Here is a 23,919-nt window from a genome sequence, read left to right as displayed (position 1 = left end):
GCACCCACACCATTCTAGGACTCCCAGAGAAATTTCTCACTTTTCCAAGAGACACATTCCTAGGGCTTCCCCTCACTCATAGTACGTGTCTGTGGTTTTCAGTCATGCAAAGACATCCTATCACTCCATTTTTCAAAACTACCTGATTTTTCTAGTATGTTTTCTAATTTTCTAGTGCAGTATTACCACTCTTCATCAAAAAGTTTCCAAACTTATTTTGTCAGAAATGTCATTAATAGATGACTAAGAGGTTTTCATTTTCACCTCTGACTAGTTCCCGACCTTTCTAAAAATGTACCCTTTTGAAGACTTGTCTGTTTCTTGCTATATTTTATTTCAACGGAATAAATTCGGTTATTATATCCAGCTTTTCTATGGTATTCTAACTGCTTTCTAAAAGCTTGTTTAGTAAAATACACTGTTTTCCTCAGACCAGAGACCCTTTGATGAAGTCTGGTAACTTTCACTAGGACTTTCGACTGTGTCTCACTGTTAATAATATAATTTTGCTCTCCAGCCTATACTGGGAAGTGGAATACAGCCATCATGACTAAGCACTGCATTGAGTTTATCTTTCTAATAATACTGGGTACTCAAGACACCCCTAAACAAATGAGAGTCATTGAGTTTATCTTTCTAATAATACTGGGTACTCAAGACACCCCTAAACAAATGAGAATCAAAGGTTTTAGCAGATACTCAACATGATACAATTGACACTCCTGCAGTATTTTTTTACAAGAGAATCTGAACCTACCCAGTTCTTTTCCTTTGAACTTTGCCACCACTTCAGTACACCATAGTGTCTCACTATTATGCATGCTTTACTTCTTTCTTCCTTGAACAGTGAAACATTTTTGTGTCATCATGTCATTCTGTGTCACAACTTAAGATTTTACTATTGCTGTTCCACTATTTGATTTCTTTGATACACAGGTTTGTATCTTACTGTGATTATTTCTAGTCATTTGCATTAGTATGAAACCCATCAGTTCCTTCATTACATGTATCATCTGACTGCTATCAGTGTAATGTCCTGTCTCCTTACTACCTTACTCTAACAGATGCAAGCAGTTTGACTCTACAGTGTACCCTTTTTGATACTGGAATGCTTCACACAGTCACACAAGACTTGCATGCAGCCCCTGTCCCTGCTACATTTTCTTGATCTGCTAACATTTTCTTGAGCTGACTTAAGCAGGAAAACACATCAGTTAAATATTTCTTCCAGGCTCCAGGAAATACGTATTTTATTTAATAATAACATGAATGTGACAGCAGTATTCTTGACAGCAGTATTCTTGATCCTGAAAAATTAATCCACAGAAGCACAGAGGTCATGCAGTGCAATCACTCTCCTCGCTTCACTATCACCATGGACACATCCACCAGCTGTGCTCTGCAAGAACAGAACACGGTGCATCCTCATTTCCAGATAAAGCCTAAGGATCAAAACTCCTAGCTGCTGTATGCAGGTCCCATTTTCTGCCATATGAAAGCATTTAAATTCAGGTAAATGGTGACACTGACAGCCTTTATGCTCAACCAGCAGAGAATGTGTTGTGCTAGTTGTCCTCCAGGATTTTCCTTCACGGTTTTTTTACCCCTAAGGAATCACAGCCTGACACTGAGGCAGTACCAGCCACACACACACGGGCCAACAGAAAAGGGGTAAATGACAGCCATGATGGAAGCCACCTGACACAGGAGGCATACAAAAAGTTCACAGCAACAAATAAATGCTCAGCTAAAGGGAAGGAATACCAAGGGCTTCTTTAAATGCGAAACTAACGAAACCGCAGCAACTACATGCAAACTACGAGCAGGCGGCGATAGGCAAACCCCCATTAAGGCACACGGAATAAGTGAGGCCATCTTGATTAAGGGTAACACCTTCCCATTCCCGGCAATAAAGGAGGCGGCCGGTCCACACGGGACTTCCGCCCTGGACCAACGTGTCTGCTCGCTTCCGTTTCTCTCCTTGCGTGGAGTAGGAATGGCTGTCACTGAGCTGTCGGCGCTTCACTGTGCCGCTCACTGCCGTGAGTGCCGCGGGCGGGGAGCCCGGCCTTTGGTGGTGGGTGTGCGCTCCCGTGAGGTGAGGGGAGCTCGGCCCGGCTGCGCCTCCCCGCCGCGTCCTGGCTGCCACCGCTCAGAGAGGGAGATCTGAAGCTTCGGCCTTTCCCTAGCTTAATCCTGCCCCGGGTTAGGCTGCTATTTATGCTGGCCTGTGGGAAGTTAGTAACTTTTAGGGATGCGGGGTGCCTCAGCCAGGTGAGAGTTTGAAGTTTTCTGTAGAGACTGTGTTTGCCTCAGCTGAGCAGCAGCGTGCTGCAGCCTTGATGTTTGCGACAAAGTCTTCCTCTGCCTTGTGTCTGGATGGCTCATGGCTGCCATAAGAGTGGTCCTAGGTGATGCCTGGCTGAGTTGGTACGGGTGGTGGAGTTTCCCCGTGGTTTAGGTATGTATGCAGGAGGGCATGGCACGGCACTAATCCTTACCAGCCTGCTGTGGGCACTAGGATGTGTCTTTCCAAATCAAAAGCAAGCTACTGTTGAAAGAAGGGCTGTGCAAGAATACTGCAGTATTTAAAAACATCTGTCTTCAGGTAACACTGGATTCTGTAAGATCCTGTGTCTCACAATTAATTAACGCTTAAAGGCATCAGAGATTAGTTATAACTGTCCCTAGCAATGACATGGTCATTCTGCCTGAGGCTCACAAAAACAACCTTTGAAAGATGTATGCCATCTTTTCTTGCCAGTTTTATTCTGTTCTTGAAAGAGCATTAAAAGAAAGAGATTACATTCATGAACATGAAAGCAAGACAACTTTTTCTTGAGGGTGCTGTTTCCCTTTAGCTGAAATATCAGTTTAATAATGCCACACTGAGGATGTTTTTTGTTTGTTGGGGTGTGGTGTTGTTTTTTTTTTAATAAAATACTGTTTTCAAATGCCTTAAGTAGCAAAGGGCTCTGTGTTTTCTTGCGTGATTTCTGTACGCAAAATGATGGAAGTGAGGCACTTTGGTTGGTTGTGGGGAGTTTGTTGGTTTCAGCTGTGCCTTGACAAATCAACTATAATCTAGACGTAAGTTTAAGAACTAGGGGCGAAATGTAGCAAACTGGTACTCATTTTAATACAGATCTTTGTGTCTTTCTCAATCTGTTGGGGTTTTGGGTGGTGGTTGGTTTTGGGGGTTAATTTTTGGTTGGTTGGTTATTTTGTGTTGGTTTTTTGTTTTGGTTGGGAGGGGGATATTTGGTTTTTTGTATTGGGGGGTGGGGTTGGGTTTGGGTTTGTTTTTCAGAACTTCCTTAGGGTCAACAGTATTCACAGCTTTTGTGGCTGATCGCTTCTACTGGCAGTCATGGGCAGCAGCTGATCTTTAAAGGTCCTATGCCTCTGTGAAGTCTATGCAGTATGTGTGTGCCTTCACTCCTGTGATACCTGAAAAGGGATAGGATCCCCCAAATTTTCCACAGTTTAGTACCCTCATGGAAGAGAAAGTCACAGGTTATTTATAATACCCACAGAAGGAATTCAGCAGCTCACTGCATCAAAAGGTTAGTAGTCAGTTAGGTGGTCCCCGAAGCATGTGGGTCAGAGTGCTTCCAGTCAGATGCAGCACATCTTGTTTGTAATCCAGGTGGACAGGTAAGAGAAACCAGGGGAAGGAATTGTGGAAAAGTAAATGGGACAGAGGAAGAGTGGAAATGTGCAGAGATGTGCCGTGTTGGAAGGCTCATCAAGAAAAGCAAAGCATGGATGCTGTTTGATCTGTTAAATGTGGGGGTTAGCTCACTTGAGTTACGATGAAGAGGCTTTGTATGCTTGTGAGGCACAGTTCTTTTTGCAGCATGTACGATTCAGTGTACCAGAAGGGACAGCCTCAGCTGAGGGTCCCCTTGGGAAGGACTGTAGCCATCAAGAGAGGATGTTGGAATTCTGTTTACATATAGCCTTTGACTTACAGATTTGCATTTTGTTTAGGCTGTTGAGTGAAAAACTTGACAGTTGTGGCTGAAAATAACTTTTTACTCCATGCCTGGCAAGAATGTCACAATTCTGATTCCAGAAACCACATCATTTGATGGCAGAAGAATTGTGTAAGTTTTAATAATACTAACAGTTTTTCATTAAAATAAGTGAATTAAGGAATTTAAATTCTGAAAAATTTACAAAAAAAAATAAATTGTCACTCATTACTAAAATACTGGAGTTGTGAAATCCTGAGTCAGTAAAAGCTTTTCAGCTTTTTAAATGTTAACTTTGTGGCTTATTCTGTAAATGAAATATATTTGAGCCCCTCCATTCTTCTTTTAAATAAGATGTCTGCTACAAGTTAGTGGTGTTTATAAGCTCTTGTCTGATGTGGTGCTGAAGTAGTTTCAGTGCAGCATGTAAATATGCAGCTAATATGACAAGTATATAACTATGATCTGTAACAGACCCACTGGATAAATGTGAATCCTCTTTTAAAAGAGAGATGGTGAAGTTGCCTAGTGTGTCATTCTTGTACTGACAACTCTCTGAATCTTTATTCTGTCACTTCTTTCTCTTTTATAAGGGTATTTTTTCTTTATTTGTAGTTTTATGGTTGTGATGTGTGATGGTGGTGGTGTGGTTTGGTTTTTGGTGGTTGTTGTTTGGTTTTTTTTGCTTGTTTTTTTTAGAACAGCATCTCCCAAATGAGCTTCAGAACCCAGAGTTTTTACTTTCCTATCGCTTTCCTATTTGTGATGACAGGATCAGTTAAAACTTTACCTCTTAACTTCTCAAGAACCTGCTTAGCTCCTCTTAGGGACACAACCAACCCCTGAGAGCAGTCTGACCTGCAGCCAGTTGTTAATGAGTTGAGAAGGAGGCAGGTGAGTTGCAAGTAAAGTGGCTTGATGTATATATGTACAGGGTCTGCCAGCTGTGCAGGGAAGCAGGTCAGGGAGCTGATCCAGGTCCGCTATCACTCTTTGGCTGGGATATCTTTTTTGAGGTAAATACTCTGCTGTGAGAATATACTTTAAAAGGCAAAATAATAAAAAAGGTTAGTGATGGTAATATTTCTGTGAAGGCTTGATGATAAAACTGCGTTGCAAAATGAAGATTATTTGTACTGAATTTTGTACAAAAGCCTTACCTGATATGCTTACTGACTTGGTTTATTCTGAAAGTACATTAATCATTACTCTTGGCTATGTTACTAAGTTTAAAAAACAGATCTTCAATTTTACGCACTCTTTATATATGTGACAGTTACTAGAACAGTTTAACAGGAGCCCTAGTATTCTCTGACTCCCTTACATGGGAGGGAACGTAGCCAAAGCACTCAGGGCTTCTAGACTATCATTCTTAATTGGAGTGCTAAATCAAAGTGGAAGGAATCATCTAAAATTTGAGTATAATGTCAAGAAGACTGAAAGCACAGCCTAGTAATTTTAACCTCTACGTTGAAAAGGTGAGAATTAGTTTGCCTTTGTCTTAAGAAATTATGACCTGCCCCAAGAGAAATTTTTCATGGGGAAGGGATGCCTTAATGTCTTTGTAACTGTTAGCCAAAGGACAGGAATGAATATTGACTGCAATTGCACTGAAAGGCTATTGTATTGAATAGTGATTCATATGGGTTTTTTTTCACTAAGCTAAAATGTACAAGCCTAAACCTGGTCTTGTGATTCAAAAGGCAGAAAATAGAGAATGTTTATTAAAATGTGTCTCAGAGGCCCAAGTTGCTGGATTAGCAGTGTACCATTCTGGGCTTTTGTAGTACTAGCTCAGCAATTTCACAGGCAGGAAGAGCAACATCTTGTTTGGAAAGCTGTGTGAAGCTTTCTGACAAGTGCAGACCAAGAATGAAAATACGTAATTAGCTCAGTTTTGTAAATTACTTAGCATTATTTAACATTGGTGTTTCAAATAATTTATATTAATGAGAAGTTACTAAAAAGCTGTCCTACTTTGTCTTCCATACATGCTGGCCTTCACTTAGCTATTCCTCTGCTTCTTGATGGTCCTCTGAATTAGGGTTTGTTTTTTTTTTTCTGTCCAAAGATTAAGCGCATGCATGCTGAAATCTGGGATTTTGGAATTTGTAAAAGTCTGTCCCCATAGCCATAAAAACAGATTGGGTTGTCTCAGTTGTATGTCTACCAGATTTGCTGTCCTTATATAATGTCTGCTTGATTGTCTTGTCCAATGCAGTATCTTGGAGCATAGCTGCAGGGTATAATTAGAAGCAAAGGCAAGATTAATCTTTTTAGCTTCAAAGCCCAGTAATTAAAGCATGCATAAGCTTGGTTTGAATAGTACTTGCTCTGGTTTTAAGGCTTCAGTTTTGAACCTGCTAATCAGATGATTGTTCCTCTTATTTTTCTGCAGAAAAATACAGTGCTTCCTAACTTACAGTAGACCATCCTTTCTGTCTAATTTAATCATACATTATAGGTTGCTTTGCATCTAAGCTCTGTCCTGTCAATTCTCGGAATTTATTTTTGTTTTGTATCCTGATGTCATTTTATGATAATTCGTGTAATTCGTGAGAGTTTCCTTCCACTTTAGTTTTCCTAGCTAGTTTCTCTTTGCTGGTTGGAGTGAAATTTAGAAGCATCTCATAAATATGTAAACTGCAAGTCAACCCAGTAAGACTGTTTGACTAACTATAGATACATTCCAAGAGCCTGCTGTGATTCTGTTTTCTGAATAATCAATCTGTCACATCCTAGTGGGGAAAAAAAAAACCAAAACAAACCAGCAATCCTGTTCCAAATATTGTGACAAGTTTCATAAATATTTTTACTTATCCTGAGAGCAGTAAAGCTTTAGTCTTTGGGTGTGGTTTTTTGCACCCAACTATTTCTGTTCTTTATTCTTACATTCATTTTAGCTTAACGTGAAAAAATAATCTTACGTGTAGTAATTCAGTGGCAGCCATCAGAAACAGCTATAAAAAGTTCGAGATAAACTGAAAACATATTTTGTTCTTACTGAAAGTTAAAGATTTTGGGGGAGGAAAAAGAATGCATGTGTTTACATTAGCTAATGTAAGCTCTTCTGATTTTGGCAGAGCACAATTGTCATATATTCTTCTTTCAGATCCTTTGATAGCTTTCTCCTCTTACTGTTTTCTGCCCCAAAATAATATTGTGTAAGTTTTCTTTGCTGTGAATGCTGTTCTTTTCAGTTCTAAGTTTGGTGTTTTTTTCAGCTGGGGGAGGGACATGTAGGGGAGTTGTTATCTTACAAGAATTGTGTTATTTAGCCTTATGCCGAGGAGCTTTTATGTATTGGATAGACTTTGTGGGTTTTAGTGGTTTCTCAGTGGATATCGAGATGCTTAGTGCAGTTTACTTGAGCTATCTGGGCAATATCAACTTACAGAAGGTAAGAAGAATATATCCCAGAGGTTTCTTGAGGGCCTGCTTTCGTGGGTACAGGGTGGGTGGTATTTTCACTCTGGGGTTTTGTCCAAATTCAGAAATCTCATTTACCATTTAAACTCTGTAAGAGTATTTATAAAAGACCTTCAAATTACAAAAGGAGAAGAATTTGTTCCCTCGTATCTCCACCTTCCAGTTCCATTTTTGGGGAAAAACTTCAGTCTGTTTGTGGTTTTGGTTAGTTGGGGGGGGGGGGTTGTTTTGTTTTTTTTTCGGGTGTTTGGGCTTTTTTTCCACTGAAGGTCATAACAACTTCGGTCACATCCATGTCTGGTTTTGGCAGCTGAACTTACTGTTGTCCTTACTAATGCAAGTACTAAGTGTTTTGTTTTGCCTTTTTTTTGGACACAGAGATGCCGCTTAAGTTTTGTGTTTGTTGTTCATTTTCAGTTGCTTTCATGAAATTCTGCAGTATGAGTTGGGCTTTACTGAGCAAGAACTATATGGTTCTGGTAAGCACCAGCATCCTTTCTGCAAAAAGGACAGGAAAAGTTGCTGTGACAGATATAAAGGAAAGTAACTCCAATTTATAGTTCTAGGTAATAATATCACGAGTTTGTTAATCTGTTTTAAATATAATACTTATTCGTATGATATCTTTCAGGTAACAAGATACAGATGCATTCTACTCTTGGACTCTTGGTTAGTAATATTTGCTTTGTAAGGTATGAAAGGCCTTAATCCAATGTTGCTGGAGAGCATCAATTAGTATTGATACTATTAAGTTATCCTGGCTGCAGATAGTATGACTACAACTTCTGTAGTCTTCAGTTATTCACACAGTGGTACAAGAAAACTTTTCATCGTGAGAAATCTAATACATGTTCTTCAGCTAAAAATGTCAAAAGACTCAAAGGCACAATCTGTATTGGCCCAGATGGCACAATTGTGTATGTTCCCGAAATGCTGGCAATTAAATGCTTAAACCATGACACCTGCAAATCTAACATCTGTATCTAAAGAGCTGTATACATAGCACTCATTTTGGAATTGAAATAACCCATTTCAGTTAATGTGAACACTGGAAGTGTGCAAGCTTGCAGTTCTGGTTCTGCAAACTCATTTTCCTTCTCCTATTCTGTCACCTGACCCAAGGGGACAGAGGAGTTTTTTAGGTATCCTGAACAGAATTATGATGATGCTAAACTGTAGTTACAACTAAAGCTTTATTTTCTTAACAGCATATTATGATAAGTATAGCACAGAATTTACAGTTAGAATGGCACAGGATTTCTATAAGCAAAATCAGTGTAGTACAGTTTGTAAGTAGTGTAATACAGCATTTACAGTACAACTTAAGGTTTCTAATCGCCCGAGTCCTCTGCAGGTCACGTCAAATCTTAATGCATGGTTTGCTGTATCAATGTAACAATCAGAATCTACACTCAGTCAAAGAATAGGAGTCACTTCCTCATTCCTGGGAGGAAAAAGCCAACAGTGGAGGTGTCCCTCGTCACTGGGGCAGGGTCATAGGTCTCAGTGACCAGCAGCAGTTTGGGTCCACGCTCCCCACTTGGAACCTGGTTGATTTTGCAGACAGTGCTCTGGGGGCTGTTGTGTGATGGGCTGTCAACAGCACCTGGCTGGCTGTGTGCCTGGGACCTTCAAGGCCAGCAAGAAAGGGAGTAATTGGTCTGGTGCCCAGGAGCCTTGAGGAGAGCAGGGAGGGGAAGAAGAAATCTGTGCGGTTTGTCTGCTTGGTTCACAGGACCTTCAGGGCTTGATAACAAGGGGAAAGGGAACAAATACATGACCTGTTTGGTCACAGAGAATGGCTGCTTGCCTTATGAAATGATGTTAGCTATACTAACAGCATTACCAGGAGCTGTGAGCCGGGGGTACCGGTCACATCTACATGCTTCTTTACTTTTCATCAACCTTTTGCGAATGTGAGGCGCTAAACAAAACTTCTTAAGCAGTCTTTTTATATCTTTCTCACTGCTTTTATTCAGTGTTCTACTTGGTTTAGGAACCTTTACCTTGTATTGAAATAGATAAACGTCATCCACAGGAGATCAGTGAAGTGTTAGTGTTTGTTCATCAGGTTGAGGGAAAACAGGCTTAATGGATTCCACTCTTTAATCATTAAAACAATGTGTTGGATCTGTCTAAAGCTGATACGTATCCAGGCTGTGAGCATGTGCATTCTTTCTTGGTTTATGGAAGGGAGGGTTTTTTTCTCTTCTGTATGACCATCCTCAACAGTCAAAAAAGTCCTTTGTTGGGGTACTATTGGGAAACTGTCATTTCAGTTTTAATCCTGATCATGAAAAAGTGATATATTCCATTATAAAACTGTCAGTTGCTGTGGGGCCCTGGGATTATTATGGGATTGGATTGACCTGACAATAAAATGGGGTAGCCAACAGCCTGCTATGTATTGCATTTCATAGACTGGGCCATTTCATCTGTGCTCTGCAAACCAGTCATTTTTTTTCAAAAACTGTTGAAGAACATGCCCAAATAATGTCTTTAGGATCTCGGTACTTGCCAAATTAGTAATAATAATAATTTTGTGTTCATGTATCTAGCAGGGTAGACAATTGAAGAAATATGTTTGTCTGCTGAACTGAGGAACTCTAGTTTGAAAATTTCATCTTTTAAAGCATCTTCTTCTAATACGGGATAAATTACCTCTTGAATGTGTATGTCTGGAGTCCTTTGCTTAGATGACATATTTTTGATGCCTGAGGGTGGCTGAAATGTAGTGTGCCTGGAGTGCAATATGCTTGTGGCAGAGTTACTCAGTTATGTCTGAAGTACAACTGTATTATGAGAATACATTTCTTAATTAATCCTGTATTGTAAGAAACCATTGGAGAACTTGATTACCTAATGTGTTCTTGTCCAACTTGAGGCTTTTCTGAGAGAACTGGTGGTGAAAGCCAAGGAGCCAGCTGAAGGCTGGTACTTCACTAAGACCTTTTCAGGGCTTTTGAGTACTCTCTTGAAGACCTGACCTCTAAAGCTAATTCAGGAGGCTGTTGATGTTAGTTGCTTGGATGTACATAATCTCTGCTTCTCCAGGTGAAGTAAATCTCCTCTGTTCAGGGCAGATTGTTGGCTAACTCTCTCTCCTGTGTTTCTTCTTTTTTGTAAGAGGAACAGCTCTTGTAATACAGGAACTTCTTTTAATAAATACCAGTGTGATAATTAAGTTCTTCCCTGTTCCCAGGGACTGAATTTCCAGCAGCTGCCTTTCTCCATAGCTCGGCATTACAGACTTAGTAGGGTGCTGCTCCTTCGATCTATGAAGTTCCCTGAATATATTATCTTCCTGAATATGAGGGCTTTTTGCTTTTTTGGCAGAGCTTTTTTACTGCTTATGGCATTTAGATGAAATGCTGTAAGTCTTGAGTGATTATGTATTATGATGGTATGTGATTCTTGCTAAACCAGTGTCCTGATTTTTCACTATCATCTCTTTGCCAAGACTGCCTGTGGTATAATATATGTCAGATGAGGCTTGTGGAGGGAGGTAATTACCTTTTATTAGACTGGCTTATAATGGGACAGAGTGCCACTCAAGCTTTTGGTCACACAGTGAGTGACCTCAGAGGGCTTATGTGCCCAGATGACCATCAGGTCTTTTTTCCATCATATTAGTCTAATAAAAGGTATTACCACTCCACAGAAACATTGCATGACTTGCAGCCTCCATGATCTAAGCACGCAGCAACATGGCAACCGTTACTGAGGCTGACCAACATGCTCTTCTGTGTGCTATTTGCAGTTTCCCCTCCTCCTGTTTGCCGTATGCACTTTTTAGGTCTAAGGTTTTTATAATCAAGATGTGAAAGTTCCCCTTAATCAGTGTAAAATATTTAAGTAAATTGTGAAACAAAATTTAATTTGTCTACTTTGAAATGGAAAATTTCACTTTGTAGTGCCTTTGGCATCTTTCAACATCACTTTAGTGTATGTTTTTTATAAATGAGACCGAGGCTTGTAACTCTGGGAACCTAAAGGTCATGTTTCAGGTATAAGCATGTGTAATTTGTCACTATGTCATGTTAGTTTGCTTTAAAACTTAACTTGTGTTCATGAGCAATGCAGTGCTTCATGGGATGACATTTATTGTTGCCCTTCAGTCACTAAGTGAAGGATACTAAAAACTTGTTTCTGGTGGCTACTTTATGCAAGGTGTGCTTCCTGCTTGAGATAATAACTAAATTAAAAAACAGTTTAATAAGGTGTTAGGATGTGTCAGTAATGATCTCTTCACTTGCACTGTTTTATCTCCTTAGATCTTCTCTGTTTTCATGCATTTAGGTTTTACTTCATGATGAAGGAAGCATTTAATTGTTTTGAGGAGTTCACCGTTACTTACAAAATCCAAGTTTCCCTTCACCCTTTTTCTGTCAATTTTGGGTTTTAAGATCTACTGAAATATTTCCCTTGAATTTTTAGGGGAGAGGGAGCCCTTTGGAAGGATGTTATTGATCTTGGAAGTGACTGAGGCGTCGACAGCAATGTTGAGGCAGTGAGCATCCATAGCTACTGAGTGATGCTAAAACATAAAACTTTAGATATTTTAAAATTGACTGATTATGTCCAGGTTATGTACCTCTGACACTGAGAAGTACACTGGTGTCTACCTGTAATTGCCAGCTGAATGGACTTCAAAAACAGATTTAAATAAGAATTATCTAGTGGTGGTTTATGTTAGCAATTCCTACTTATACTCAGTTATTTACTTATACCTGGTTATTTTAGGTGGAGTATTTAATGTCTTTTCTCATGAACGAGTATGTGTGGTATTTCTATCATAAATAAAGAAGTAAAATAGCATCAGTATGATCTGTCTAAATTAGGCAGTGACAGTGATCAGGAAGATGGAGCCGGCAAGGCTTGTTTGCCGTGATGGCTTTTATACTGTTAATAAGTCCTGTAGTACATCTGCTCCATCAGCAATAAAAAGTTGTGTGCTAGTACTGTAATGGCTAATGGCTTTCCAGTATGCAAGTTCTTTTTTTTTTTTTTTTGTTTTTTTTTACTGCTGTCTAAGTACTTACTGAGAACTACTTCTTTAAGAGCAGAAAACATAGCCATAATGCTCCAACATATATAAACTTTCATAAACTCTGTGAATTTACTCTTCTATCAAAATGTGCAAACACTCCCCAAGTCTTCTAACAGTAATCTGAAGAAGCCAGATGTCAGTGTGCTTCCAATGTTATTGAAATTATGACATTTTAGTAACTAATAGAAAGTAGGGATGCATTTTATATCCCTCTAGCTGTAGCCTTTTTCAAATACTGTAGGGGTTTTTTATGGCTTTTGAAGATAATGCGTTAAATGAATTTTGGTCAGTTACCAACAGATTGTCTTCATGGGACATCAGCACTCTAACTCTTCCTTCACCTCACAATTTCAAGGTATTTTTTCCTTTGAAAGTGTCAGCATCCATAATTTTAGTAAAGAGAAATTTACTGTAATTAATGCTAAATCATGGTTCTGAGTTTTCTTGTCTTATGATTAAAAAAAAATCACTCTGATGCATTGCTTGTTTTGATTATGAATTAATATCTAGAGTTAGGCTGATGTGGAAAGGTTTATTTTTTACTAACTGTCGAGTGGTATGTGGTCTGTTCTTCATCCCTCCCTTCCCATATGTTGCATTACAGTCTTACAGTCAAACTCCAGGCCTGCTACAAAAGCAGTAAGTGAAACAGACAGTAAAAGTTAACTTTCTGAAAACAACTGACCTAGGTGTTCTTCTGCATTGATCTGCATCATTAACATGGTATCTACTGTAGGTTTCTCTTAGAATTTTACTCTATCAGATCCAGTCTGGGAAACACTCCCACCCTTGATATTGGAGTAATGTAAATGTGAGAGGAGTGGGTTTCATTCCCTTTGCAAAATACTCACATAATTAAATAATTACTTAAAAAAAAGGTCTTTTGACTGCAAATCATGGGTTTGCTCCATGGCTATTTGAGTGAATTAAATTCAATACTGCTATAAAAGTGCTTTAGATGAGGGAAACCCATTCCAGAAGCGTTTTTTAATACAGTAAACTTCGTAGTGTTTGAAGTCTCTCTAAATCTGTTTCAAGGCTCTTTCTGAATGGAACTTCTAGGAAATTTGTGGTGGATAAGAACATACACGTACAGCATTTGCAGTGTTAGCAGATTTGGTCTTGCCAGTTGTCTTTCACAGGTCCCTTAAAAGTAATTCACAATCCACACACTTGAGACAGCGGTTAAAAACAAATGGTCTCAAGCACCTATAAAACTTTCCATGTTTTGTTTTGGTTGGTTCCCTTCTTCTCCCCTCCCCCAGTGTTCTTAGCTGGAAACAAGCCCCAAGAACTTAACAGCACTACATTTCTTCAGAGTAACTGGTGCTGTTCAGCACACATTCACTCTGTCATGGCTGGAGCTACACTCAGTCTGCACTTGAATTCATAGCTTATGGACAGATGTTACAATGAGTGTAGTAGCTAATTAGTATAGTCGGTACTACTCAGCACTAACTAAGGGTGCAGAGAAAAAAAATCCCTTCAGAGATTTATCATTTTACCCTGAGCTCTAACTCCCTAGTTTTTTAGCTTGGTAATAATCATCATCACTTTTTGTGGTCTTAAAACAACGCTGATGCAGGTAATAGTTTTTTACAGTGTGTGTGTTTTTCCTTAATTACCAACGTGTGATGTAAATAATTTTATATGAAAGCAGTAAAGAATGTATACAGCTGAAAAATACTAACTTTTGTGTCTTTGCTATAAGAGTGCTCTTGCTCCCTTGTACCAGTGTGGGTTTTGTGCAGTCTTAATGTTTTGTTGGATTTTTAATAATAATAATAATACTTAACTGCATCAGTTCTGTTGTGTTCTGATGTGTATTTTGCAGGATCAGATATTGAAAAAAAAACATATTCTTCATGGCATTCTAAAATTATGCCTTAGTTACAGTAATTCTTACTACCTACCTATGGTCATTCTAAATTGCTGTACTTAATAATATGTATATTTTTAAGCATTCAAGTTAATATCGTGCAGCATTTAAATGTCATTTGTTCAGTCTCGAGACAACCTAAAAATGGTAGAAAAATATTTAGTAGTCACACTATACTGTTAGCACAGTAATCTTAATACATAGAAATTGAGGAGTTAGCTTTTCTCTTGGACTCGCTTGGAAAATATGAAAATGCTCACTTCCTGAAAGAATGCTACATGAAGCATTAAGTAGCATAGCAATACTTAATCTGAAATACTGAGAGAGAATGTTCTGTAACTTGAGTTTAGTATTTTACATACTAGCTGTATGGGACTGTAACTTAGCAAGCAAGGGTAGAATGTACTTAAATGAAAATGCCATTTTATTTATTTTTATTCTTTGGATAGTTACCTGGGATCATTCAGTTCCCTACTGAATTTTAAAGTGCCAGATCTGTGTTTTGAATTACTCTGAAAAGCTTTATTTATTGAAAACTCATGGTACAATTAAAGCATTGATTGAAATGGGGTTTGGAGCCTTCAGAGATGAGAGGGGTTTGAGTGATGGAATAAAAATAGTGTGCTTTGCTTAGAGAGTAGAAACATAACTTTGGCCTAGCATCTCTAGCCATCAGAGGACCATGTTCCTTTCCATGACCATATCCTGGGCTGCATCAAAAGGAGCATGACCAGCAGGTGGAAGGAGGTGATCCTGCCCCTCTACTCTGCTCTTGTGAGACCTCACCTGGAGTATTGTGTGCAGTTCTGGTGTCCTCAACATGAAAAGGACATGGAACTGTTGGAACAAGTCCAGAGAAGGGCCACGAGGATGATCAGGGGACTGGAGCACCTCCTGTATGAAGACAGGCTGAGGAGGTTGGGGCTGTTCAGCCTGGAGAAGAGAAGGCTGCATGGAGACCTCATAGCAGCCTTCCAGTATCTGAAGGGGGCCTATAGGGATGCTGGAGAGGGACTCTTCATTAGGTACTGTAGTGATAGGACAAGGGGTAACGGGTTAAAACTTAAATGGGAAGTTTAGATTGGATATAAGGAGGAAATTCTTTCTTGTTAGGGTGGTGAGGCACTGGAATGGGTTGCCCAGGGAGGTTGTGAATGCTCCATCCCTGGCAGTGTTCAAGACCAGGTTCGACGAAGCCTTGGGTGATATGGTTTAGCGTAAGGTGTCCCTGCCCACGGCAGGGGGGTGGGAACTAGATGATCTTAAGGTCCTTTCCCACCCCTAACTATTCTATGATTCTATGACAGATGCTAACCTATAAAGGGTCCCATAAAAATACTAAAGAATGAAGAGAACAAAACCAGTTGAGTTAAATAGAGTGACTATGATCAAAATGTTATGGAAAACTTACTTTTCTCTTGAAAAGGAATTTTGACAAATTCAGTGTCTCAAATTTCTGAATGTAGAAATAAAGTGGTAGAAAGCCTATTCTTGATCCTTGTTGATGTGCTGTGGTATGGAATACCCCTTTGGCTAGTTTGGGTCAGGTGTCCTGTCTCTTTCTTCCATCTTCTTGTGCCCCTCCTCTCACAAGAGACTGCAAAGTCCTTGATAAGGGTAAGTGCTACTTAGCAACAACTAAAACATTGGTGTATTTTCAGCGTTGTCCTGAGACTAAAGCCAAAACACAGCACTGCACCAGCTACTAGGAGGGAGAAAAATAACTGTTCCAGCTGAACCCAGGACAGGTTGGAACTAGATTATCTTTAAGGCCTCTTCCAACCCAAACCATTCTGTGATTCTATGAAGAGGGGGCTGGCAGCAGTCCCTTATGATGACAGACACAAGGGTAAGAAAAGGGGCCCTTTTTCTATATCTGTAGAGAATTCTTACATGTCTGCTGACCCTCAGGGTATTACTCCTTTTCACTTGGCAGGTGAATCTTGAGGTTTTGGTGGTTTCTGTTTGTGTTGGAAGTGGAGTTTAAGCAGAAGCAGGCAGTGGTGAGAGGGAAGTGTTCAGCGAATGTCAGCTATTGTGGTCCAACAGTTGCTCCAGATGAGTCATGAGACACATTTTAGTTCTTGCTGTTGACTGTTGAGTAGAGTTCTGCCATGTACAAAATCAAACTCTTCAGAATGGCAGCTTGAGTTCAATGTTGGTCTGAGGTGGGAATGTTGTTTTTGTTTCAGCTCCATTTCTGATGCCAGTTCTTAGTGCAACTCCACCCTTGCATGAAGCGTAAATGTTCTAGTTAGATTTCTAAAAGGGGTTTTTAGTATTCAGCATATGGATATACCAGAATGAACATATATTGTGGGCTCTGAAACTTCCATCTGAGGTGCTCATGAAATACATCTTCTGGAGCAGAACAAAGACGTGATGCCAATAATGCTTTAAATCAACTGTAGTTCTTTTGGATGGGTCAGTGATACTTCAGACCTGTCAGGTAAAAATCTAACAAACTTGAACCATGCAACTTTTGGTTTAAATGTGCCTTTCTAGAATATGCTTGCATATTTTAATCCCAGACATATGGTTTTGCTGATGTCAGGTTACCTCACAGGCTCAACTGTAGAATGGTAATTTACTGAAGCTTTCTAATATGTATGAAGTTATTGTACTTTCTTCCACATTTTCTGATGAGCTGGAGTTAGGGCTACTGAGCAAAGGTGTCCTGTTTTGATTCCATACTTTACCTACTTTGCTACAAAGCAAAAGACTGAGTAAGCCAATAGGAAGACCTCTGTTGTGTTTTAACACTAAAAGAACAAAACAAAACCTTAAGAAAACACAGTGATCGCCATCTGTATACTCCTGTAATTGGAGGTGGTTACACGGACAGTGTGAGTGAGCACCTTAACAAGGTTGAGATTGAGAAGCTTGATGCCAGTCCTGAAGAATTCAGAATGTAACTGATTTCACACCTCCACTGCAGGGTATGTGAAGCTACCACCATTTTATAAATTGAGTGAAAATTAGGTTAAGATTTGCACAGGGCAGCGGCATCATTAAATTACGAGGTTTTCACCCAGTTCCATGCTAGAGCCAGTAGACATTGTCTGTTGTGTGACAATGTGAAGTGTTTCTACTGTTTAAAAAACTTACCTCTCCCAAACCTCCTTAAACTTCTCCCCAATTGCAAGATTAACTGATTAACATTAACTGATGCATTCTAAAAAATAATCCAGTCCTGGCTGCTATCTTCAGTTTAAAGTTATGGAAAAAAAATTGCTTATTTGTTGACTATTCACTATGGACATGCACAGAGGCACCCATGTTGTCTGTGACTTCAAAAAATGCTGAAAAACAACATTGCTTGAGTTGAAATTACATGATTTTGTGGTAACAAAGAATCTTACTTTTGAGAAAACACTTGGCTTTAGTGAAGACCTTCTCCATTTTTTTTACTGTTTTGCTCATACAGCTCAAGAGAGAATGTGCATCTGCGTAGTAGTACTAACACAGAGGTTAAAACAGAACTTACTCCATAGAAAGATACAACTGAAGTGCAAAACAAGTCTTTCTTTTAAGAAAAAATAGTCACAGGCAGTATACAAGACAATTTGTTTCACCACTTGCATTTCAGCTCCTGTCTGGCATAGTTAGTTCAACTGGGTGTATGTTATACTAAGGCTTATACTATACATTCTTTCTAAAATGGAAGAAACTAAATTTTTCAGTAGAACTTGTGTTTTTTATGCAGTGAAGTATGTGGCTGACTTCAGTCACCTTCAGGAGTTTTTTTATAGTAGGTCTGAACTTTTGCTATCGTTAGCTTTTATTGGAATGATTCTAAATAACGGTATTTGCTGCGGCACAGCATATGGGGTGTGTTAATGCTTTATTTTTAGTATGCCTATATGCTCCTCCCCTACAGCATGAGCTGGCTTTCCTTATTCACATTCCTTGCAGTTCATCTGCCTATAAATGTTTGTAGAGTACATCGAATGATAATGGAAAGATACTGATGTGTTAAGTCATTAACAATAAAAATCAAAAATAAAACTTTGTGGTGTATTTGGTTTTAACACGTTCCACTACCACCTCAAATTCACCCTCTGTTTTTTAACTAAAATCTTATTTGGAAGTGTTTAATCTAATGCCAGCGTTTGTCACACTTGTGGAGAGCATCTTTGGGACCAAGTCTGAAATTTTCTCCTGCAGAATGCCTGGTGTCTTGTGGAGAAGAAAGATCAAAAGATTACTTGTGCTCTTCTGATGAGGGCAGTCATTGTTAACTTTCTCCTGGGGAGAAATTGTGGGTTTTTTTCCAAGTCATTGTGAAATGAAGGAGCCTGAAAGAGGGTATGTGCCTGTTAAGACACAATTCAGCTAGTTATACTTTCTGAAAGGTGGGTGGTTTTCATCAGATAAGCCTCATCCAAAACAAAAATATTATTTTGGGATGTTGTGGTATAAAACACTGTGTATTTGCAAAGCAGTAGAGGTTGCTACCTCTTCTTGCTTTACCTCAGTGGTTACTGATGTAAAGGTGCTAACGAACTTAGTTGCTTACAATTCACAAGCTGCATTTTTTGCAGTGGGCTCCTCAGGATTATTCAGCATATTTTAGGAGTAATTCTTGCTCTGGTCAAGCCTTGAACTTAAACTGCTGTTAAGCAGGATCTTGTGATCCCACACTGGAAAAAGGGAAAACAGGTGGTAGGGCTAGATATAATGGTTCTTTCCATTTTTACCAGTGCTTTGACAGCTTGCCCTAGGAAGCTTTCCCTTTAGAAAAGATATAGAGTAACAAGTAGAACTGGTGGGGCATACACAACTTCTGTCAGCCTCTGACTCCTGCAGTACAAATCCTTGGGTTTAGGAGTTGGTCATTTACTCATTTATGCAGCAACAAAAATTTTACTCTTTGTTTTTAGAAACTAACCTTTTGTTGTCAGTATATGGCTTCATTCAGTAATACTGTAGTTAAATTAGGGGTGTCTGTTAAGGCCTATGTATAACTTAAAAAAATTTTGAGTAAACAGTTGATTCATAGCAGAATCTCTGTATTCCTTGCCAGTTCCAGATCCCTATCTAAACAGGAGAGCAGCATGCACCTATAGTTGTGTATGCGGCAATACTGTATTTAATGAACATTTTCTACCACAGTTTGCTTCCCCCAGAGTACAAAAGATTTTGAGGTGAGAATTCTGTGCTGTGTTTGAGTCGGTATGGTCAGCTTTGTACTTGTAAATGGACATACTGTTTTCATCTGCAGCTGCTTGGAGATGAGCAGAAACCACCGTATCACTAGTGCAAACTTAGGTTACATTAAGGAAGAAGAAATAGTTAGAACTGAGGCTGCTTTATCTGGATCAGCAAGGCAAATACTAAGTCAGAACCCTTCAAAACTCAAATAAGCATTGTACCCAGGTTTGGATTTTCTTTGTCAGAACAACTGGAAAAACATGCCGCTTCTGGCGTGTCAGTAGCCAAAATCTGGTAGGTTGAAGAAACTTCTTTTGTAAAAGTATTTTTAAAAAGTATTTATTTTTTGAAAAAAAGGCTCTGTAAGAACCTCTACCCTGTCCTTTACGTAAATTTTGTCTATGATGCATTTTCTAATTCAAACACTCATGCTAATAAGTATAGCAATTTCTAGCTTATGTGAGGTATCTCAAATAGGTATTTAAAAGGGTGAGGCTCTGATTTAAAATCCCCCTGATCCTATACTTTAGGTAGTGGGATGATTCAAAATGCCTTTGTCAGATGTCTTTAACCTCTCCAGCTGTCCTGTCAGTGAGGATGAGTCAGAAGTTGGAGTCCTACAACTAATGCTCACTAAATCTGGAAGGCTCAAGTGTTAGCATGACTGATTTGGCAGATGGGGCAGGATGTGGACTGGTGCATTACTGAGGTGACAGCAGCATTTCTGGAGTGCTGCTGCATCTTTTGGAGAAGAAAGTGTCATGGTCCTTTGTTTTATTCTACACTGACAGTGAAAACAGTATTTTCTAGGAGAACTGAGCTGACTGTGGCTAACAATAGAAACAACTATAGGAACCCCTTCTCAGGCTGCTTGTATGGTGAACACGTTCACTTTCTATGAAGAAGCAGCAAGTCTGGTGTTTGGGGGAAGGTGCAGAACTTGTAGAACATGCATAATAGAGGGGGAGACTGGGCTGCAGTCCCATGAACCTGAAAGGAAATAGGTGGCTGGCCCAGTCAGAAAGGTCTCCATTAAGACCTGAGCATCCCATCTGTTCAGTAGAGAGGTAAACAGTATTTATGCAAACTGCGTGCATGTGTTCAGTGCTGAGGTACCCACACCTGTGTCACCTGACACTAAGAGGACAGAGTGGGTTTTTTAGGTATCCTGAACAAAATTATGATGATGCTAAACTGTAGTTACAACTAAAGCTTTATTTTCTTAACATCATATTATGATAAGTATAGCACATAATTTACAGTTAGAATGGCATACAATTTCTACAAGCAGAATCAATGTAGTACAGTTTGTAAGTACTGTAATACATTTACAGTACAACTTGAGGTTTCTAATCACCTTAACCCTCTGCAGGTTGTGTCAAATCATAGAATCTTAATACATGTTTTGCTGTATCAATGTAACACTCAGAATCTACACTTAGTCAAAGAATACAAGTCACTCCCTCATTCCTGGGAGGAAGAAGCCAACAGTGGAGGCGTCCTTGATCACCAGGAAATCACAGGTCTCAGTGACCAGCAGCAGTTTGGGTCCACGCTCCCCACTTGGAACCTGGTTGATTTTGCAGACAGTGCTCTGGGGGCTGTTGTGTGATGGGCTGTCAACAGCACCTGGCTGGCTGTGTGCCTGGGACCTTCAAGGCCAGCAAGAAAGGGAGTAATTGGTCTGGTGCCCAGGAGCCTTGAGGAGAGCAGGGAGGGGAAGAAGAAATCTGTGTGGTTTGTCTGCTTGGTTCACAGGACCTTCAGGGCTTGATAACGAGGGGAAAGGGAACAAATACATGACCTGTTTGGTCACAGAGAATGGCTGCTTGCCTTATGAAATGATGTTAGTTATGATAACCGCATTACCAGGGTTGGGAGCAGGGGGTACCAGCCACGCACACACCTGATGCTGGGTTTGGTAGGGCTGTCCTATGGATGTTAAATAGAAGAACCTTCCTCACAATGAGGATGAAAAGAAAAAGACCTGACAGGATGTCATCCTGTGGAAACCATGGCTAGGGTCTGTGTATCTGATTTGTGTGTTCCCTGAGTTTTTAAGCCTTTGAAAGGAGAGCTCTGTGCTTCATCGTCACCTGGCAACTGCGTACACAACAAGAGAGTAATTTTTCTCTTTTCAAGTTACATCATCTTGATTTAGCCTTACAAACTGCTGTTGTCAGGGTATAGATGTGTCTTGGATTTTTTTAACTTTTTTCCAGAGAAACTCCATAGATCTAACAGCACGTTTTTGTAAGTCTTAAATGAAATATCAATGAACATGTCATTTTAGGTCTATAGGCATAAAGAATATTTTTTTTTGTCTGTATTTTGTTGATGGCTACCCAGGCTTTATGTTTGTGGTTTGGTTTTGCTTTTAGTAGAGTTTTAACAGTTATTACACAAACAATGCTTTCGTTTTACTTCTACAGTATCTCCTACAGGCTCCAATAGAAATGCACAGAGGAAACAAGATTTACTCCTACCTTTATAATGCTCTAATTTTTAAAGAGATTTCTTATACCCCAAGGCTGTATTGTTTTGGTTTGGCACTTGTCTCTGTTGATTAGGAAAACACAAAGCACTTGGAATATGGTTTAACCTATGATTCATCCTATGATTTAAAGTATTTTAGAACAGAAATGTCTTGCTTTTGTTGTTTTGTTGTTGCCTCTTCACAAATCCTTCAATGGGGGAAGAGAATCTTAAAGCATAATATGCCTTAACTGAAGCTTCCTAGCTCTTCACTTCCACTCCTAGAACATTTTCCACCTGGAATGATGCAACTGCTTTTGCATCTGAATTGCCTGAACTGGATCATGGAACTGACAACAGGTTAAAAGTTTACAGTCTCATGGGTGTTAAAGAATTATTTTTTGGTGTGGATTTTTTTAATCCAGTATCTAGTAGTTACTGCAGTATAGCACAGGAGGTAGCCCAGCAGGGAGGGAGTGGAAAGGACTGAATAATAAGGCATTGTAGGATGGGAAAATGTTTTCAAACTACAGCCTTTTACATCCTGAGGTTGCTTGCAGTGTTCTCTCTGGTTTTGAAGGAGCAGCACCTTGCTGAAGAGAACTAGAGAACAGCAGTTTCTGAACAGTAACATGAAGGGAAAACTTTGTTTCGGGGGGGGGGGGGGGAGGGGAGATTATTATGCTTATGGGCTTCTTCAGTAATATAATTAGTAAATCTGCAAGTGGAATGTCCTAGCTGTCCTCTGTGTGTGTGACTGGCTTGGTAAAAGAAGAGTTTATTTACAGCTTTAGAGTACAGATTCTAGCTCAAAGATTCAGGATAAGGCACCAAACGTGCAAAGAACAGGCAGAATCTGTCAGAACTGCGAAGTTCATATGCTCTGTCTGTATTTAGGTCTTGGATCTGAAAAATAGAGATGACTACCAGTTGTGGCTTTCTTGTTGGTTTTTTTTTTAACATACATCCTCAACATAATGGCCAATTTGTGTGGGGAAGAATAATTGGCCTAACAAGGAAAACAACATTGATGCAAATTAAAGAACAGCTTGATTACATTATACTATTAAACAAAGATGATGACAGCTGCAATTGCAGTTGCAGCATAGATAGCATTTCAGTCACCAGCTGTCAAGTGAACTGTAGTGTGTGGCTGCTAGAGCAGTGGTTTTAACCAGACTGGGAAGGAAATAGTAGAATCCTGTGAAAAGTACAGCAAATCATTTTTTATACTAGTTATCTCACAAATTTGGGTCATAGTTTTGGAAATGAAGTAATTATTTTTTTTCCGTTATAAAAACTTACAGGAATCTGTGCGATGAAAACAGTGGATTTGACAGACACAGAAGATTACACTTCCACCTGATTCACGTAAATTAGATTGAGATTAACCACTTAAATTTGTTTTATTTTCAATTTTCAGTCTGAGGGTCTTCCACTTTAAATGGGTTGAAGAGAGTTGTTAAATGGCCATCAGTGTGGGGAAAGATTTGATGTGACAGACTCCACAATCATAGAGCAGATGGGATTTGTCCATTGAAATAATATCTCTGAATGGCTTTAAGCAGCAGATTCATCAAATATAACTTATTCGTGAAAATAAATTTAATTTTAAAGGTTCTTAAGAACACCATTAATTTTACATGTCTTTTTTTTTTTTTTTTAAGTTGCTCATTGGTACTTTGTGAAGAATATCTCCTGTGCTTTTGCACAGAGTAAACCAGTGCAGAGGCTGATGATCTTTGAAGAAGGCTTGCCCATGCTCTGGAATTGACCTGGCAGAAGAGTTATTTTATGGCAGTCCTAATGTTTGGCATGTGAAATAGCATGAAATAGAGGCCTTTGAATAACTATACCATGGATGTAGTATATGCTTGCTAAACTAGCTTCAGGTTAGATAAAAGCTTTTCATGCCTTGCTCAGTTTGATTTATGAGCCCTTCATTGCCATAATGT

This window comes from Pezoporus flaviventris, unplaced genomic scaffold (assembly GCF_033815535.1).
Source record: "Pezoporus flaviventris isolate CSIRO_AGI_PZ_B2104156 unplaced genomic scaffold, CSIRO_AGI_Pfla_v1 ptg000031l, whole genome shotgun sequence".
Taxonomy (NCBI): Eukaryota; Metazoa; Chordata; class Aves; order Psittaciformes; family Psittacidae; genus Pezoporus; species Pezoporus flaviventris.
The sequence above is the reverse complement of the archived record's forward strand: the minus strand, read 5'-3'. Positions refer to the sequence as shown.